The sequence below is a fragment of the Protopterus annectens genome, chromosome 7.part0, assembly GCF_019279795.1.
Source record: "Protopterus annectens isolate FY-2018-M chromosome 7.part0, PAN1.0, whole genome shotgun sequence".
NCBI lineage: Eukaryota > Metazoa > Chordata > Ceratodontiformes > Protopteridae > Protopterus > Protopterus annectens.
This window is the reverse complement of record NC_056739.1, coordinates 1,568,929,603-1,568,949,969: the sequence shown is the minus strand read 5'-3', so window position 1 is coordinate 1,568,949,969 and position 20,367 is coordinate 1,568,929,603.

The following is a 20,367-nucleotide window of genomic DNA, read 5'->3' as shown; positions in this document are numbered from 1 at the left end:
GGTATGGGCATCAGCTGAAAATTACACATATATTGTGTGTGATATATCAGCATAGTAGCACTTGGAGAATGTTTATATTCTTAAATGGGGTGTGGTATGGGTAGTCAACAATGTGAGGGTATAATATAAAAAGGGAATTTTCTGGGCTATATGTCCTGATGAACAACCATTAGGCCAAAATGTACAGCAATATGCCAGTTAAGTGGTGGTAGGGGATAAACAACTGTTGAAATCACATGCAGACATCATACAGTGCAGTCTTTTTGGATCTAACTTCATCCTATATAATGTGGAACTGGAAGTATTTACAGGTGGAGGTACGGTGCCTCTTAACAAGCTGCTAGCCCGAGTCATCTTGTTACCTCATCAAAGAAGGGTAATGCCATCCTAGACCAATTCATAACTAATAGCAAAATGGTTAAACCTGAAAAGATATGTGAGTTTTTGAAGAAGCACAATATGTAAGCTGAGATAAAATGGCAAATGAGGAAGAAGATAAAAATATCAGAAAATATAAAATTATACAATTTATAATAATTAAGAAGTAGTTTTATTTGGAGTGGATATCTTACTCATTTAATTTCTTGGTATTTGCAAATGTTTATTCCACTCTGCAATATATGTTAGTAAATATTAATTTAGGTAATAATTCCCGCGGGGCAGAGGATTTATTAAGGTAACACCTGGAACAGAGTCTGATTGTTATTTATTTGTGTTATTTTATTTATTTAATTTATCCTTTGTTGACCATGTTGGTCCTAATAGGCTAACAGCCTGTTTTCAGAGGAGACACAAAGTGGCATTTATACTATTAGGGGAAATTTGGCCAGGGCATTGGGGAACTTCCCCTACTCCTTGGAGCAGCTAGATGGTGCCAGAGGGCTCCTACAGCAGCAATGATGAGGCCTAAGGGAAGCAGCAGCATAGAGGGAGAGAGAAAAGCTATAAAGTTTAAGGTAGAAAGTGAGAATCTGGAGAAAAAATGTGTTTAATATGGAACTTCAGAATGTAAGCAGAGATTTCTTTGTGGTGGATATTTCAAATGAGCAGTGTTAAGCTTTGTCTTTGGAAAAGGATGTTTTGTTAAAAAATAATTGAGCAGGATGATCCAGGTGACAGTTCTGCTGTTTCATGAGGTGAGATGGCAGATAACGTTTTTGGAACTACCAGGGAACCTAGGGAACTACTACATTGACAATACACCCCTAAGAGTTGACCCAGTTGTTCAGGATTTGGGAATTTATGTGAGCCGTGACCTAACTTTTGACCAACATGTGTCTATTGTTATAAGAAAGTCCTTCTAGTTTGCATAGCTTATAAACAAAGGGATTGTGTTTAGATCCAGGAATATCATTGTCCCCCTTTACTCATCCGTCATTCAGCCAGTCATTGAATATAATGGCCCCTTTGCATTTATCTGTCCAGACGTGCAACAACTGGAATGCCCACAGAGGCACCTTACTAAAAGGATATAAGGCCTAAACAACATGTCCTACATGGACCGACTCAAAGCCCTATCACTATACTCACTGCAAAGAGGTGACCTGTGTTTGACATACAAGGCATCCTCTGACCCATTACTGATGGATTTACTGCACATCAGGAAGTCAAATGGTATCAGAAATACTCAGTCTAGGGATCTATACAATCAACAGAATGGTTTGGAGGAGCTGGTATATGTCCCAGAGGATGCCACTGGTGTACAATAGACTGCCCATCCACATAAAACAAAGTTCATCCTGTCCATATTCAAATGTAACTTAGATCTATGGATGGAAAACAGAAAATTTACCCCAGGACTGCCTCCTGTACTACTAATGGACAGAAGCAACTCCTAAATGCTTTATCCCATACATGGGTCCCCTCACATTATCTATAGTATGATCCCATTAGAGATAATATAAAATTATTGACCATGAGATGGGTAAGGTCATCTATAAGCAAATGGGATAAGTTATCTCAAGCACAAAAAGGTAAACTGGCTAGGCTTAAAATGGCTCTCATGGGCAGCTAGGCTATTACTTGCCTATGAAGCTACAACCTATGGAAGTGCTGAGGATGGTAATGTGGAAAAGGAACCATGTGATGTGTCAGCAGAGAATGCAGCAATTAAATTTATACAGCAGTGACAGAAAGTAAAAGGGGTAAGCAACAACAAACTAAGAAGGTGTCTGGTTTTGTGGCAGCAGATAATGCAGTTACTAAAACATATGCAGCAGTGACAGCAAGCAAAAAAAGGAGAACAGCAACAAAAACTGTAAGTAAAACTGTTTTTAAAAGAAGAGGAAAACCAAAAGTGACAGTAAGAACAAAATATGACACTGTAATAGAAAGATATTATGTATGGGACAATTTGGTAACTGTTCTGGGTTTTACATCTCCAGAAATTCAGTCTTTTATACATATAGGGACAGAAATGTTTTGTTAACATTTGAAACCGATGGACTGAGGATGAAATTTCTGGAACTGTGTAACAAAAAGTACATTTATCTGTGGAGCAATTGCTTGATTTCTGGTAGTAACTTGCATGTTAAAAAATGTTACTTTGCAGTTTAGAATTGATAAACTGGAAGAAGACAATGTCAAAAAATGCACGCAGGGTTTGTAGGAAACTCTTGCTAATATTGTGAAAGTTAGAGATGGGAGAAATGTATGGAATGGAAGGTGGAGGTTGGAAGCTGGTTTGAAATGTGAAAAAAACATGGTGAAACACTTGCCAAGTGTTATTTTTGTGGATGGTCATGGAGGGACATTAAAATATTCTGTCCAGCCTTAATCATGTTTCTTTTGTAGGGACTTTTCTCATTTAATTAATGAGTGTGACAAGGTATAATGTAACCAATGTGGGGAGAAAGGACATATAGCAAGAAGATGTGTGCCTGAATGGAGGTTGTGTAAAAAAGGGACACTTTTGGATGGATTGTCTGGAGCAAATAATAAATAATGAAAAAGAAGGGGAAAGAGTGGAAAATGTGAGGAAAGTCAACAAGATGTTTGGGGAGAGGGCAAAATAGGTGAAGAAGAACCTGTAGAAGAAGAAAATTATGGAAGGGAATAAAGAGTAGAAAGAGTGCATGCATAAACAGAAGTCAGTAGAAGGGATTGATGCTAGCTAGTGAAAAATCTGATTCTTAGGATCAAGGATTATTTGTACATAAATCCAAGAAAAAAATATTTATTTGGGGAAAGAGTAAAAATAAGAAAATGAATATTTCTCCTAAGCTTAAAAAGAATGAAAAACAACAACTTTAGAGTACTTTCAGTACTTTAAGTAAATGTGAGCACAATTATAAACATTGTAAGAAGTATAGGGATACTGGAATGGTGTGCAAAATGTGACATGGATGTTATTCAGTTAGAGGATGTAAGAATTTAAGGGGAAATGTAAAAAGAAAGGGAAAGATGTAAAAAGTACAGGAACTGATAAAATATGGTGAATTAACTGTGTGGAACAAACGTCATGGACATATAGAAAGGGGCACTTGGATTTGAAATTGATTATTATGTATTATCAGAAGGTCTGGGGGTAGCAGATGCTGATACAGCTGTAACGTTTTTTAGACCATTTAACACTATTGATGGAGGTGATGGAATAAAGGGAGTATATTAAAATAGGAAAGGGAATAAAAAGAATAAATGAGAGATTAAGGGATGAAATTGGAGAGTAGAAGTATTGCAGTTATGGAAGAATCATATAATCACGAAGGACTTCTATAAAAACTGGTCTGAATGGTGGATTGAATTTAAAAATAAATATAAAAGACTGTTTTTTTTTCCATTGACAGGATTATGTAAAAATGAAAAAAGTGTAGTATGAGAAAATGTGCCGAAATGTATTAGGGAGTTTAGATAATAATACAAGAGATTATTATGATATGGAAAAAGAAATATATAAAAGAAAGAATAAGTTAAAGAAAAACTTGAAAAATAAATTAATATTAGTGAATTGAATGAAGTACTAAGGAACGTAAATGTTGATTCAGTATCAGGCCCATATAGTATAGGGTATGGAATATGCAAAAAAAATAGAGAACTGGCATAGAGAGCATTTTGTAAATGTACTGAATGAATGGTTAAAGGAAGGGTTTGCTAAAAAAGAGTTATGCAGTGGGGTATTAAAATTTGTATGGAAGACAGATGAGATGAATGAAACAAAAAAATTGGAGACCCACCACACAAAACACAGATTATAATTTTTTTCTGAGAATAATACAGAAAAGAATTGAAGGAAGGATAAGGAATATTATGAAAAAGTATAAATTGTATAAAAAGGAAGGGTTGTCAAGAATTGTTATTAGTTGTGAGAGAAATTTTATTATTATAAGTAAAAGCAAGAATGGACAGTTATGGTAGGTGTTATTAACAAGGTCTTTGATACAGAAGGACAAGATGCTTTGTGGGATGTTATGGAGAAGTATGGAATAGGTAATAACATTAGGACAGTGCGGTGACAGCACATCAAAATAGGGTGAGAGTGTTAGTGAATGGGTGGCTGAATAAAGAAATATGTATGAATTGTTGGGATAAGACAAGGATGTCCCATGAGTGGAATATTGTTTGCATTGGTAATGAATGTGCTAGTGAGTGAAATAGCTTATAAAATGAAAGATGCTAGATATGCAATAAAAAACAAGGTGGTGATTCCAGTAGTTTTCACATACACAGACAATATAGTTGCAGTTGCTAAGAACAAAATATGGATGAGAGGAGTGTTGGTTTGATGGAATGGATGCTTAAAGGAAATGGGAATGACCTTGACAGAATTTGCTCAACATGATGAAGTTACAATGCAATGAGAGGGCTTCATAACAGAAATGAAAGAAACATGTCTTCTTTAGATGATGCATAGATTAGCATTCAGGAAAAAGGTTTATCTGGTGAATTTGGTATTAATGGGAAAATAGAATATATACCAAATGTTTATATGATCCCACAAAATTATGAAAAAGAAATTGTGCAATTGGTGTTTTCTTTCATATGGGGTTCAGATTAAACCCAGTGAAAAGAGGTGTCATTTGTATGAGTGAATATGATGGGGGTCTGAGTTTACTAAATCCAGTTGTTTATTTAGCTTTTTTAAAATTTGTATAGAGTATTAAATTGGGTAAAAGAAGATAATAAGAAATTAACTGTAAGAATGTTTAAATACCAGTACAAAAAGTCCTGGAAGATAATGAGAATAAGAAAAAGAAAACGAATATGTAAATGAAGAAATTAAAAATTATCTAGGAAAAAATACTAACATGGAAAATAAAACTGATAATACTGAGAAAGATGTGGTATAATAATGTGATAAAACAAACTATTACGTAAATAAATGTGAAAATTTACCAGAAAAAATGATTAAAGCCACTAAAGTCAAGAAAAAGAGGTAGAGTGTCAGCATTTCCTATGGGAATTAGTAATAAATAAGTTACCAGTAAAGAGGATATACCACTTAAAAAGAAATTTGAAACAGTGTGTTTATATTGTGGGGAGAAAGAAATAATAGAGCAATTTTTTTTGAAATGTAAAAGAGTGGGGAAACTCTTAAAAAAGTTATGTGAAGAAAACCTTTTTTTGAGAATATTAATTACATAAACATTATAGATATTGATAGGATTTTGTTGTTGTTGTTGTTGTGTCTTTCGGCTTTTCCCGGTTAGGGGTCGCCACAGTGGAACTCCGGTCCGCTAATGATTGGCAGTAGACTTTTATGTGCTGAGTTGCCAACCATGACGCACAACCTTCAACAAAGGTACGCCCATACACGCATGTCTCCACACAGAAGACGCTTTAGCTGAGAATCGAACAGGACAACGTCTTACTGTGAGGTGACAACGGTACCGCAGCACCACCACCGCAGATTATTAAAAGAAGAAGAAGAAAAAAATATGTGAAAAGTTGTTTACTTGGGCTCTGTGAGCTGAAAAGCACTGGTAGAAGCTCAAAGCATGGCTATTTATTGGCTAGAGGGCATAGTAGTCAGTTTACAAGTTTTTTTTCTCCACTATAAATCAGTCAAGTTGCAAGGTGCTTTGTTCATTTACAGAGAACTCTGCAGCACTTCTCTATTGTTTCAACTGCATTCAAAGCCATCCAAGCTAAAATAAGACTATTTTCTTGATTAACTGCACTTGTACTTGCTTTATACACTGACTACTGCTGTTTCTGAGCATTTAAAAATTCTTTATTTAATGTTGGTGCAAAAACAGTCATTTCTCTGTTTGTTGTTTTTTTTTTCAGTCTGGTGCCTCCAAATCTCTTTGCAGAAGGGCACATTAGCCAGGGACTTAGTTGTTTGATAGTTGTTTGTTGTTTAATCTGCACTTGATAGCTACTTTTACTGTGCGTTTACATTAAGAAATTCCAGGATCAGACATATTGTGGCAGAAGGTATTTACCTGGTCTCTCTGTGCAGGAATCTCAAAGTGTAGTTATTTATTGGCTAAAAGGCATAGGAGTCAGTTTTCAAACATTTTTTTCTCTCCAAGGCGCTGCCCATCGGAGAGCAGTAGTTAGCAGTCTTCTGTACAGTAGCAGATATCTAGAGAGTAAAATTTACCTATAAAGTTAGGATTATGTCCAAAACTTGTTAAACAGTGTAGAATTGTGCATCGAATAGCACTACCATATCCTAACATTATATAACATCTTGCCCTTAACCCCAGAAACTACCCATTAACCCCAGAAACTACCCAAGGAAAACCCTTATTAAAACCCAGTTAGAGAACCAGACAACATGGATATAAAATTTCCAAATGTCTCTGGTGCCAACTTGGTAGATTTGGGCATCCTAAGGCAATTTAGCAATTGTCACATGTTCCCAGACGAGATAATCATTAAAGAAACTAACACAGTATACGAGAGATGTAAATACACAACTTCCTTGGAGGCAAAAGTCTTGTATACATCTAGGTTGTCAGGAATACTCACACTACATCCCCTCACACATACCATTTACCACACACACACGCACACACACACACACACACACACACACACACACACACACACACACACACACACACACACACACACACACACATTGTTTTATGCTGAGGCTCTTAAAAGAAACCTTCTCAAATATCAAAATCTCCAAAGTCACTTAATGGCAACACTGCACCTCAGCAATCACTAAAGCGCACACAAAAAGCAACACCAAACATCTCACATAAGCCTATACCTAATGGTGCCATGAGTGCAAAGCCCATAAGGCAAGTATACACTTTATCTAATACTTCTGTCATTGGGGACACCATTCTGCAACACACAAATGCCCCACCCATCAGGCTAGACAAGACAACAGTTAGTTGCATATCTGGAGTCTTGACCTGCAATATTATGTATGCACTCAAGTTACTGCACCTCAGGTACCACTATGATTCTGTCATAGTCCATGTGGGTGTAAATGACCTGAGACATGCATCACTGGACTATATGAAATAAGACATAATGGATCTCACAGAATGTGTGTCACAGATAGGTATGAGCCTTGCACTAAGCATCATTCTTCCTTTACCAAGTATGATGCCACAGTATGAACATAAAATTATTGATTTTAATAATTAGTTTAATTTCTGGTGTCATTCCAGGGGGATCCAATATCTGTCAGCATGGGAGAACATGGTCAAAGGAACACGTTGCTTTGCCAAGGATGATTTGCACCTGTCACCCCAGGCTTTCATATAGTGTTTAAAATTGTATCCTCTCCCCAGAGCCTTTTTAGGCAATTCCAAAAAGATAAAACTACCAACATAGTGAAACAGTCTACAAACAACCTTAAGTTATTATTGCTCAGTGCTCAGAGCCTAAACAAAAAAAAATCACACTCTTCAAGTCCTCCTCACTCTGGAAACTGTAGATATCTGTGCCTTGAGCAAGACTTAGTTTAAAGCCATAGAAAGTACTCCATAAGTGCAAAGCTACAGTGCCGTCCACACATTTAGACCAACAACAGCACAGACTGAGGCCAAAGGTGGAGGTGTCTCAATCTACATTAGCAACAAACATACCTCCACATTGGTTAAACAGGATGATACCATGGAGCTCATCCATGTGCAAGTCACCATAGGTAAGGTCCCTCACCATATCATGGCTAGCTACAGGTCACCATCTATGCTCCCAGAGTCTTACAACTCTTACCTAAACCTATTAGAGGTACTCACCATCCAATTAAATACCCTGTTCATGGGTGACTTTAACCACCCCTTTATAGACTGGGAAACATACACTGCCTCATACTCACAGGCACAATGCTTTCTGAACTTTATTAAGACAAACACCTTAGACCAGATAGTACATGCTGGATATGGTACTCACCAACATGGAAGAGCATTGCACCCCCCTTCCCGTACCACAACCTCACTAGTGAGGATGGACCACAAAGCTGTCTCATTTGAAGTAAAGATCAACCCATAAAATCCAGCTAAACCAGTAACAGTTAGGAACTATTCAGAGGCAAACTACATCCTATTAAGTGACAGTTTGTCAAAATTCAATGCTCCCCCAACCCTGAGACTACAGCTACCTATGCAGAATTATTCACAGAGTCACTATTCAAACATGTGAATGGCTGCATGCATGCTGCTCTATCTAACAGAAATAAACCATACAACATGTGAATGGCTGCATACATGCTGCTGTATCTAAGAGAAATAAACCAAAAGAAACACTGAAAACAAACCCCACTGAAAGAATCCTTGCCTAAATAGGATATATAATAAAAGGAGAAAACACATGGGTGAAATCAGGAAAAGCAACTCCCTTAAAGACAAGTACTCTCTTATACAACTAAACAAGAAACTAAGAAGCCTAATTAAGTCCAACAAGGCCAACTATGAGGTCAGGATAGCCTCACAGGCTAAGGGCAATCACAAGGCCTTCTTCAGCTACATCCAGAACCGTACAGATAGCAGACAACAGTGTGATGAACTGGAGGTGAATGGTACCACCTACACTGATCATATAACATACATCATGTAACATAGCAAGTCTACTGCCTGATAAATTCAGCTCAAATGTCATCCCCCCCAATCCCTCCCCAGCTCCACCAGGTGAAATATCCTTCAACATGCCTCTCCCAGCTATCAGCAAGGACAGGTTCTGGCAGCTCTCACTAATTTCAATAACACCACCACCATGTGTCCCAACACCATTCTCAGTTACCTCCATAACAGTGTGAAACATTACCTATCAGGACCACTTGAGGCACTCTTCAACTTCAGCCTTGAAACAAGCTGCATTCCAAGTGAATGGAAGACTGCAGCAGCAATTCCCTTCCACAAGGGTGGACAATCAACCGACCAAGGGAACTACAGACCCATCAGTTTAACAAGCCCAATACGCTAAGCCATGGAACAATTTATCATGGAAATGATAAACAAGGGCATTGGCAACCTACAGATACTGGACCCATTCCAATTTGACTTTGTTGAAGGAAGGCTATGCATAATTAATCTGGTAGATTTCTTTGAGAGGGTCAAAAGGCAATGGATGATGGTAAAACAGTGTATACTGCATATCTTAACCTGGCTAAGGCATTAGATACAATACTCCACTCAGGCATTATTGACAAGTTCTCTGAGATAGGCATAAACCCTTATATAACTTGCTGGATTGCTGGCTGACTCACAGACAGGACCCAAGAAGTCAAGATCACTGAGATCACCCCCACCAAGAGACTGGTCACCATTGAAGTACCCCCAGGACTCCATGCTGGGCCCACTCCTGTTTGACATATACTTCTTGGAAAGCAAGGCTAACATTAAAAGCCTCTAGGTCATCAAGTTCACGGATGTCTGTAAATTGGGAGCTAATACAGACTCACCTCAAGATATAAACATCTTGCAAGGGAGTTTAACACAGACAAATAACTGATGCTGAAGACATGGCCTAAACTTCAATGCCAAAAATGCATTATAATGCTGTTTGGGATAAATGCCACTAAGAGCTGACCCAGTAGTTAGGGATCTGGGAACATATGCAGACAGGAATCTGGCCTTCAACCAACATGTTGCTAAGACAATAAGAAAATCATTCTGTGTCACCCAACTTATATGTAAGGTTATAGCATCCGGTTCCAAGGAAGTTATAGTACCACTCTACTCAGCCCTTATCAGACCTCTCATTGAATAAAATGCCCCCTTTGGTATGTATCTAACCAGACACTTGCAACAGTTGGAATGCCCTCAAAGGTTTCTCAGCAGGAGAATTCCTGGCATGAATACTCTGCCCTACACTGATTGCCTAAATGCTCTGTCTCTGTATTCAGTTTCCTAAGGGCTGCTGAGAGAGAATTTTTGACCAGCTTACAGGGCTTCCTCAGATCTGGCCCTGATGGATCTGTTGCACATGCACACAAAAAACATTGGAAACACTAGATCCAGGGATCTGAAATTCTCTTGAAACATAAACAGAAGATGCTGGAGAGACAGATATATATCCCAAAGGATCCCCACTATGTGAAATAGGCTCCCCATCCATGTAAAATAGAGTTCATCACTGATCCTATTCAAACAAAACCTTGACAATTGTATGGGGGATTGTAAATTTACCCTGGTCTGGACCCTATGCCTCTTATTGACAGAAGCAATCAAAAAGAAAATGCATTATCCTAACACCTCCCCCTACAAATCTTTAGCTGCCAGCCTACTAACATGCCCCCCTCCCCAATATGATGCTTGGGACCTAAATGGTTTGGGGTGCACAGCTAGGCTTGTAGGGACCCTAGTGGTCATTAACCTTGCAACAACCTATGAACTTATGGACCTTTGAGAAGGGTAGATAAGAATTTATCTTATGTAATATGGATTATTTGGAATAAATGAATGAATGAATGAATGAATGAATGAATGAATGAATGAATGAATAAATGGACGAATGAATGAATGAATGAATGAATGAATGAATGAATGAATGAATGAATGAATGAATGAATGAAATTTTGTTTACTGAAAAATGTATTTTGGCAGCTATATTGTGAAAAATTAGATTATGGGTGTGGAAGAAGGAGTGGGGGGGTCAATCATGGAAGAATAACAATGAAGATGTTATAAGAAAAATGATGAATAGTAAAAAAAAAAATAGAAATGTGTATATATTTGCCTCTAAATATGTTATTGTTGTTTGTTTTTTGGCTTTTCCTGGTAAGGGGTTGCCACAGCGGAACTCCGGTCCGCTAATGATTGGCAGTAGATTTTTACGAAACGCCAAGGTGCCAGCTCGATGCTCAACCTTCAACGAAGGCACGCCCATTTTAAGCATGCATGTCTTTCAAATGCTACCCAACCACGGGGAGGACATGCAGACTCCACACAGAAGGCACTCCCAAGCCCAGCCGAGAATCGAACGGGAGAACCTCTTGCTGTGAGGTAACAACGCTACCGCCGTACCACCACAATGTAAATATGCAAATAATGTATCTTTTTATGTTGTGTCAAATAAAGGCCCCCTACTCTTTTTGACAGTTGCCATGGGATCTTTTATATACACCTGAGCTACTACCAATGCAGGTAGATGGGATCTCACACTCAGGAGTGGAGCACCCCCAATTATACTACACTGCAGTGTCAGCAATTCATCAATCTTGTGTGGGAATAGAATCCGCTGCCTTCTGCACCAAAGGTGAGTGTGCTACATATTGTGCCAGTGATACTTAGTAACATGTCATTGAAGTACACCTTAAAGAAGGATCTTTTAATTGTGGTTGCTCCTTATTAAGTTCAGAATTAGGCAGGATTTATGGGCAGGGGTCAGCAAATTTGCATATAATTATCTACAAGCATGGCAATTAGTGTAGAGCTTATGTTTAGGTGTTAGATTTTTTTTTTAATTTCTTGATACAAATTTAGGTGGAGATCATCTTTTATTCCTTCTTACAAATAATATATTGAAGTGATTTGTCAGCTATTTTTCTAAATTTAACAAGCAGAAGTAAGATGAAGCAACACCAGGCTATCATAAAACCAGCAGCAGTTTAGTCAGGAAAGAGGTACAGGCAAAGGCATAAGCACTTTCACAGTATTACAACTGCTTCATCATATGCATGCATCTGATGAAGCAGTTGTAATACTGCGAAAGTGCTTATGCCTTTGCCTGTTTCCTGACTAAACTGTTGCTGATTTTATGATAGCCTGGTGTTGCTTCATCTTACTTCTGCTTGTTGGATTTATTTTTTTGGTTTGAGAAGCATTTATTCAGCACACACACACTGGTATCATTGGACTTTTGCATATTTTTGTAAATTGTTTATGAGATGTTTGAATGGCTCTCAACTTCATTTCCGTCAATATAAATCGTTTAAGTAACAATGAAATCCATACTATTCACTACAGTGGAAGTAGTGATATCATTTACATATGTAAATGCATTTTTCACTAAAGCTTCATCAGACAAGTCAGGATAATAGGATTTTCATTGCTATTATGTACGTATTTTGAACTGGAGACTAGTCTGAGACTTTAACTGTTAGATTTTGTTGTGGGCCATAACTGGTTGAAGTAATAATCAAATGAAAACTAATTTTTGAAATTTCTTAAGTTTAATAAAAGTAATATGTTTTTTAGAGGGAAATGCACCCCTTTGAAAAAGTTGTTTATACCATCAATGTAAGTGGCACATTCTTTTTTCAAGGGGAATAGAACAGGTAGCAATTTTTATGAAAGAAAAATGCCAGGATACTGAAAATAGGATCTACCCTTTTTTTCAAATGGAAAAGGAATATAGCCTCTAGTGATTGTAAAATGCTAGAATGGTAACTAATAATGGAATACTGACTTCAGGAAAAAAATAACAAGTTATTAAACATAATTCTACACAAAATGAAAGGTGGCCTAGTTTTGCAGGGTGATGTAAGAATGATACGAGTGCTCCTAAAGACTCTTGAATCCCACCATCTAAAATCGTGAAACAATCTGATTTTCTGTATTAAATTCAAAAGATACTCATGCTAAATGATGAGGATTCTTTACGTTTCCATATTAGTCATATGCTTTTGGTACTCAGTCCAGAAATGACATGATTCATATTTCTCCACTTATGTCCTAACATTCATTCCTCTAGAGTAATCTTGTGTCTGTTTTCTGATCGTAATGTTCTTATTTTTAAATTAACAATAAATAACAAGAAATTAGAAAATATATGGTGTATTCTATCACATATGGTCAAATTATTTTTTGAAGGAATGACCCATTACTGAATTAAATATTTTTTATAAAAAATAATGATAATAGAGAAGTAGATGCAACATTTATTTGGGATTCATAAATCGTTACTTTTAGGGGAAAGTTTGTCCTTGGTGTAAAAAAATGCAAATCCTACTATTTTATTTAACGAAAATAGAAGATCATTTAAATTTAGCAAAACTGGAAGCACACAAAAGAAAAATCAATATATAGTGTGATAGTGTGATAGCATTGTCTTTTTACCTGATGATCCTAACTGAATTGTGAAATTACTTGCACTTACACACTTTATACATTGTTTATTTATTTATTTATTTTTTGTGCATTAAGCGATTAGCAAAGTTAAACGAACCAACCATCACCTCTAAAATATTTATTTATTATTTGGTAATTGGGTAGTTGGGCTGGTCTGAGGAACCTTTTCAGCCATGACCCAAAAGTATCAGACAATTTAGTTAAAACTTACCTTAATCACTTATCTTTTGTAAGCTTTACCTATTCAACCTACAACCCCAGACCCAACAACCAATAACCAAAGTGTGAGTATTGCCTCACAAATCAACACCTACTTTATAAACACCATTCTCTCCATAGTTACAGGGACAATTCCACCCCACTGTCTCTTCCATTTAATGTGGAAACTAACAACAACTCTTTTGACCTCAAACCAGCCCCAACTAACACCATAAGAACAATGCTGAAATAACTGAAACCTTCATTCTTAGCAGCTGATCAACTCTCCAATGAGTACCTCAAACATTCAGCTGATGCCATAGCTCTGTCTATCTCCATTCTGGTAAATAGGTCTATAGCAGAACAGTATGTCCTAAAATTATGGAAAATTTCCTATAGCACCCCTCTACATAAAGGAGGAACATCAACAGAATTAAACAATTACAGACCCATACCCATCCTTTCCCCCGTGTCAAAATTCTAAAAAAATGTATATACGTTCAATTTCTACAATACCTGCTATCTCACAACCTTATCTCATCCTCCCAACATGGTTACAGACTGAAACACAGCACCACCATAGCCCTAATTAATTTTACTAACACCATCAACCAACTCAGAAACTGAAATCAGCAAGTAGCATCAGTCTTCCTAAACATGTCAAACGTTTTCAACACTGTCTCCTATCAGATACTCCTTAATACTCTTGCCTCACTAAACCTATCAAAGACTTCCCTCTCCTGGCTCCTAAGCTATCTTTCTGACAGACAACAAGCAGTATGATGGAAATCCAAACTCTCACCACTTCTGCCTGTCTCAGTCGGAGTCCCCCAAGGATCCATACTAGGCCCCCCTTCTTTTCACCATCTTCTCTAATGATCTAGCCTCATCCACAAAACACGCTAAAGTAGATCAGTATGCAGATGATTCAGCTTTAATCTACTCAGCAGATACCTTACCAGACCTCCAAATAGTAGCCCAACAAGCTTTTAATGATATTGAAACAGATCTAAGTAAATCATAACTAATCCTTAACCACACAAAAACACAGTTAATGCTATTTATCAGTAGCAAACAATCACCTACCACCCCTCCTTTCACCATTCTCTCAGCAAACAACACAGTCATCCAACCAGTTGAGCATACAAAACTCCATGGTGTGACTGTCGACAACAAACTCAGATTTGACCAACACATAGTCATCACAATTAAGAAAGTTCACGTTAAACTTGGCTCACTATACAGCAGCAAGCCATTCCTCACTGACAATACCAGACTAGCCATATCCAAAACCTTTCTCCCATCTATGCTCCTTTATACTTTCCCCCTCTTTACCAACTTAAAATATCAGACTTAACCAAATTGGAAACTTGCTACAAGAAAATAGCCCACTTTGCCGCCAATCTTCCCCACTAACCCCACCACTGTATTGCTTTAAATAAATTAAATTTCCTCGAGCTAACTAACCTTCTCCATCTCTACCAACTTAAATTCATGCACAATATCATCTTCCATGTTGAAAATTGCCCATCCCTCAAGAAACTCGTTCCCAACTCATGCCCACGAAGTCAGAGATCTGCAGACAGAAGCTTGCTCACAGTAAACAAAGCTAACAACACTCACGGTAAAGCACTATTTGCAAATCAGATAGCCAAATTATGGAACTCTCTACCCCACATTCTCCAAAACACAACTGAATCTACCATTTTCAAACAACTACTATTTGAACATCTATCCAAGAATTGGCATTGCTCCTGTGCCAAATCTGACTGACAAGATATCTATAACTCTCTCACCATATTGTCCACTCCTTACCTCATTTTATCCCTCTCCTCGGTATTACTACTGCTCATAAAAATATAAAAATATATATATATATATATAAAGGAAATCTCATTTGTTCAAAACTGTTGTTTAATATATTCACAGTACTCATTTTATTATTCTTGCAGTGATCTTTACTGAAATGCTTGTGTGATTTGCTTTTTTTGTACTTGTATCTACTAGAAAACAGTACTGAATACTTCTTATTATGTGTATTCTGCATCTTACTATATGTACAATATTGTACTAATTATTGTATTTTGCTTATATTTCTGTGGAGCTTCTCTCCCCAGGCCTCCGCTGAAAATGGGCTTCTGGACCAGTTGAACTTTCTCAGTAAACAAATGTAAATAAATAAGTAAATAAATCTGGCCATAAGGGAATTTAAATATTTTTTACCCCTTCTGTACCCAGCCTTTTAGCAACTGGTATTATTAGGCAGGATAGTGGTTGCCTAATGCATACTGATAACCAACTACTAATCAATCAATATGATAAAATTTGTGAGAGGTGTATCTATAGAACTTGAAGGTCACTCTTTCACCCAATTGTAAGTTTCATACTAGCCGACTCCTACTTCTGCATGTATGCATCACACCCATGCATGTTGAGCTCATTAGGAAATCAGTCCCTAAGTCTTCTCACATTAAGGCACGTAATAGAAGTACATCTGACAGAAGGATACTTTGATTGTTTAATAGACTCCTGTATTCCTTTAAACATCTGCAAATAGCATACTTGTACATATCGTACATAGCTCTGATCGATTGCACCTCCTACATGTAATGAGTATCACTTTATAATTTTATTATCTCCCTTTCACTACCTCTATGTTTGTGTAACTATGTGGCTACCACTGCTGTCATAGAATTACTGTAGTATAACCTGTGAATATCTCTTAATTCACCCAAGCAACATCAGAAAATGGTCATTATTAATCAGTGCATTACCCCAGTAAACAAATTAAAATAAATAAGGCAAAACAAACCTCAGACCAGTACCACAACAGCCCACTCTCACTCAGCACATATAATATAAAGTTACTTAGTACAGGGAGTCACAAGGTCGCAAATCTTAAATCATCTACATCTACTTTGTCTGTGCACATAGATAAAACTAAATGAAAACTCCAGCCAAGCTAGAACTTCCAATGAGTGACCTCCCAAACCTCCTGTAATAGAGGCACATGGGATATATGCAAATGACCCTTATGAACATCAGGTGTTTCAGCTATATGGCGATTCTGATTGCCCATGACTTTTACATTTGAAGTCATTTTAATGGACAATTTCAAGCCAATAAATCCAAACCACACTAGCCATGGATATGCATATTTTGGTCTTGTTATGACCTCATCAGCATAGCATAAGCAGAGTGTTTGACTAAGCAGGAGAAAGACAGGGTTGTTATACCCAGCTGATGTCCATTATCATTAGGGTGACTGAAAAATATCCTAAATAATTTAAAACAAAGAGGGTCATTTCCATATATCCCATGTGCCTCTGTTACAGGAGGTTTGGGAGGTCACTCATTGGAAGTTCTAGCTTGGCTGGAGTTTTCATTTATTTTTTTCTGATTGTTTTTTCAGTGTGACCTTCTAACTCTTTGTTTTAATTCATTAAATATGAAAATATTTGAAAATCTATGATAGCTTCCATTTTTACAGTCATTTGCAAACTTGATGAACAAGAGGCCTTGAACATTAACCTTGATTTCCTAGAAGTAGATGCCAAACAGGAGCAGGCCCAGCACAAAGCCCTGGCATACTCTGCTGGTGACCAGCCTCTCGATGGAGGTAGTCTCACCGATCCTGATCTCTTGGGTCCTGTCTGTGAGCTGGCTAGTAATCCAGCTAGTTATGTATGGATTTATGCCTAGGTCAGAGGGCTTGTCAACAATGCCTGATTGGGTTATTATATTGAATGCATTAGCCAGATCAAGATACACAGTATGCACTGTTTTATCCTCATCCATTGCCTTGATGACCCTCTCAAAGAAGTCTGCCTTGTTAAGTAGGCATGAGTTTCCCTTAACAAAGCCAAACTGGGATGGGTCCAGTGTCTGTAGGTTGCCATTGTCATTGTTTATTGTTTCCATAATAATTCTTTCCATGGCTTTGCATATTAGGCTTGTTAAACTAATGGATCTGTACTTCCCTGGGTCAGTTGATGGTCCACCCTTGTAGAGGGGCTTGACAATTGTGGTCCTCTATTCACTTGGCATGCAGCATGTTTCAAGATTGTAGTTGAAGAGTGCCTCAAGTGATCCTGATAGGTCATGTTTTAGACTGTTTAGGAGTCAACTAGGGATGTTGCTGGGACCCACAGAGACAGTGTTCTTGGCATTAGTGTGTGTGTGTGTGTGTGTGTGTGTGTGTGTGTGTGTGTGTGTGTGTGTGTGTGTGTGTGTGTGTGTGTGTGTGTGTGTGTGTGTGTGTGTGTGCAGGAGCGACCTTAGGTCAACTGGTGCCCTAGGGGTTCCACAGCGCCCCCAACCCACAAAACCTGGTGCACCCGTCCTGGTGTACTTACACCAAATAAATATTGGAAAAGCGTCCCTGCTAGGGCGGCGCCCTAGGCAGCTGCCTAGTTGACCTATGCCTAAGGCCAGCTATGTGTGTGTGTGTGTGTGTGTGTGTGTGTGTGTGTGTGTGTGTGTGTGTGTGTGTGTGTGTGTGTGTGTGTGTGTGTGTATATGTGTGTAGTCTTACAGTGCAGAGTTTGAGAAAGAGATATGGTAATTATATGCTAAGGAGGTATTCCTTGGCACAGCTTTACCTTCAATCATAATTGAAGATTTTTGTCATCCCACTAATTGACCAACTTACGTTACCCAATTTGCACTGGTAGCAAGAATCTTTTGTAATACCTGGATATTTCCTCAAAATATAGTTAATGTTTTTATATAAGATTTATAATATTACCTTGAATAAAATTATATAACTTTGTTGGAAATATTCCATCATAGTACCAGTATTAAAATAGTATAAGAATCCAACAAATTTTAGTATATACTCATGGATGTTATGTTGTTATTGAATATAAATCACAAAATATTTATGTCAACATTAGCCAAAATAATTAAATATTTTATCCAGTCATTCAATTCATTCACATTTGTTGTGGTCTACTGTCTTAAGAGAAAATCCCTGTTAAACTATAAGTTAAGGCAGCTTGTTTGAGGAAAACAGTAAGTGCATCATCTTCTGGACCTGCTCCTTCAATGAATGCCTCTGCTTGCCACCTATGTACCCAAATACTTGAGATGTTAATAATGATTCCCTGTAAGGCTGTTTAGTTCAGCTTTAAACTGAATGTAGTTAAGCAGCTAGTTTAGGAAATACAGTGAGAACAACATCTGTGTATCTCCTTACCTGGGAGAATGATTTATGAAGCCCGGGTAACTGGGATGTTAATAACAATCCCTTATAGGTTGTGCAGTTCAACTTTAAAAGACATGGAGTGATATAGATACCTACATGTACATTATTTCTTTCATTACAAAACTTGTATAAGGATACCTTCAGTTTCTTGCTATTCAGTAGATCTTGGCAACTGCTATTGAAGTATGTCCTTGCCTTACACCACTGTAGGCGTGTGTTTTTGGCTGTCCTGCTCTTTCTGTCTTTAGTATGCATACTTATTTAGTTATGGCTTATAATAATATTTTGTCCTCTGTAATGGCTTTAGACATGAATATCAAGTACCTAATATTTAAAAAAAAATATTATGCATCCTAGTAGCAGCAGCTGTGTAATATATATCAGTGTTACATACCTTAGTTTCTTCTTTTACTCTAATGTGTTTAAGTGGTTCACCACTACATTACCTTCATTGTTCTGTCCTGCACATGTGCAGACTGATAGACTGATACTGATGCTGGAAGTGTGGCTTACTTTGCTCCTATCTTGCTCTCTTTCCCCGGCCAACCTGCCCGCTCTACTGCCTCTGCTTTTTTTATCCCCTACCATACCTATAACCCTAACTTACCTAAAGACACACCAAGACTACATGTACTTAAAATGCCTTCTGTGGGACGTTAAAATGGTGCAAATTAATATAACTCTCAAAGCAATGGATATTTAACTCTTTTACTTCTCCGTTTTCGATAATTTCTTACTTCCCATATATTTTTACAGCCTCACTCCTAGCACCACAACCTTCTTAAGGTGACTAATTCTAACTGAATAGGGAAGTGAACAGTAGACTAAATAACCTACCTTAACAATGTTTACATAACACATCATGATACCATACATGGAGATTTCATTTCACCTTAGAGCTAATAAATGAACAATTTCCCATCAAAATGTTCTTCAAAGCCCAAAACCGTGCCACACTCATTATGACTGATGAGTAATCCTTCTAGTTTAGCCTTCCAATAAACTCCTTCTACTTGTCAGTAGGCTTGCTAAACATTGGCATCATAAGAATTAAGTGGCTTCTGCTAGAGTATTAGGAAATTTTGCTGTCCACTACACTTCTTTTATAGATAATATACCTGGAACTAGACAGGATGGTGGTGTGTTATCACTAATTAGAAATGACTGCAAGGGCGTCACCTGCTTTAAAAGCAGAAAGCAATATCTTAAATGATTCAGGTCACAACTAGACTCTCATATAAATTCATCTAGGTAGACATGATAAATTTAATATTGCCATTGCATATTCCACCCTCTCCCCTTAAATGTTATGCCTTGGATAATATAGTAAAACTGATAATACAGCATTCCAAAAGCTACAAATTCATTATATGTGATGACCTTAACTTGGATTGGAAGTTTTCACTTAATAGTAAATTATGCATTATTCTCAGCTCATACAGTGTATCACAAATAATCAAAAAAGGTACACAAAGAAATAAATCCAAATATATTACTTCTCTGCTAAAAATCATCACTAGTAGCATACCTCATAGACCTGATCAT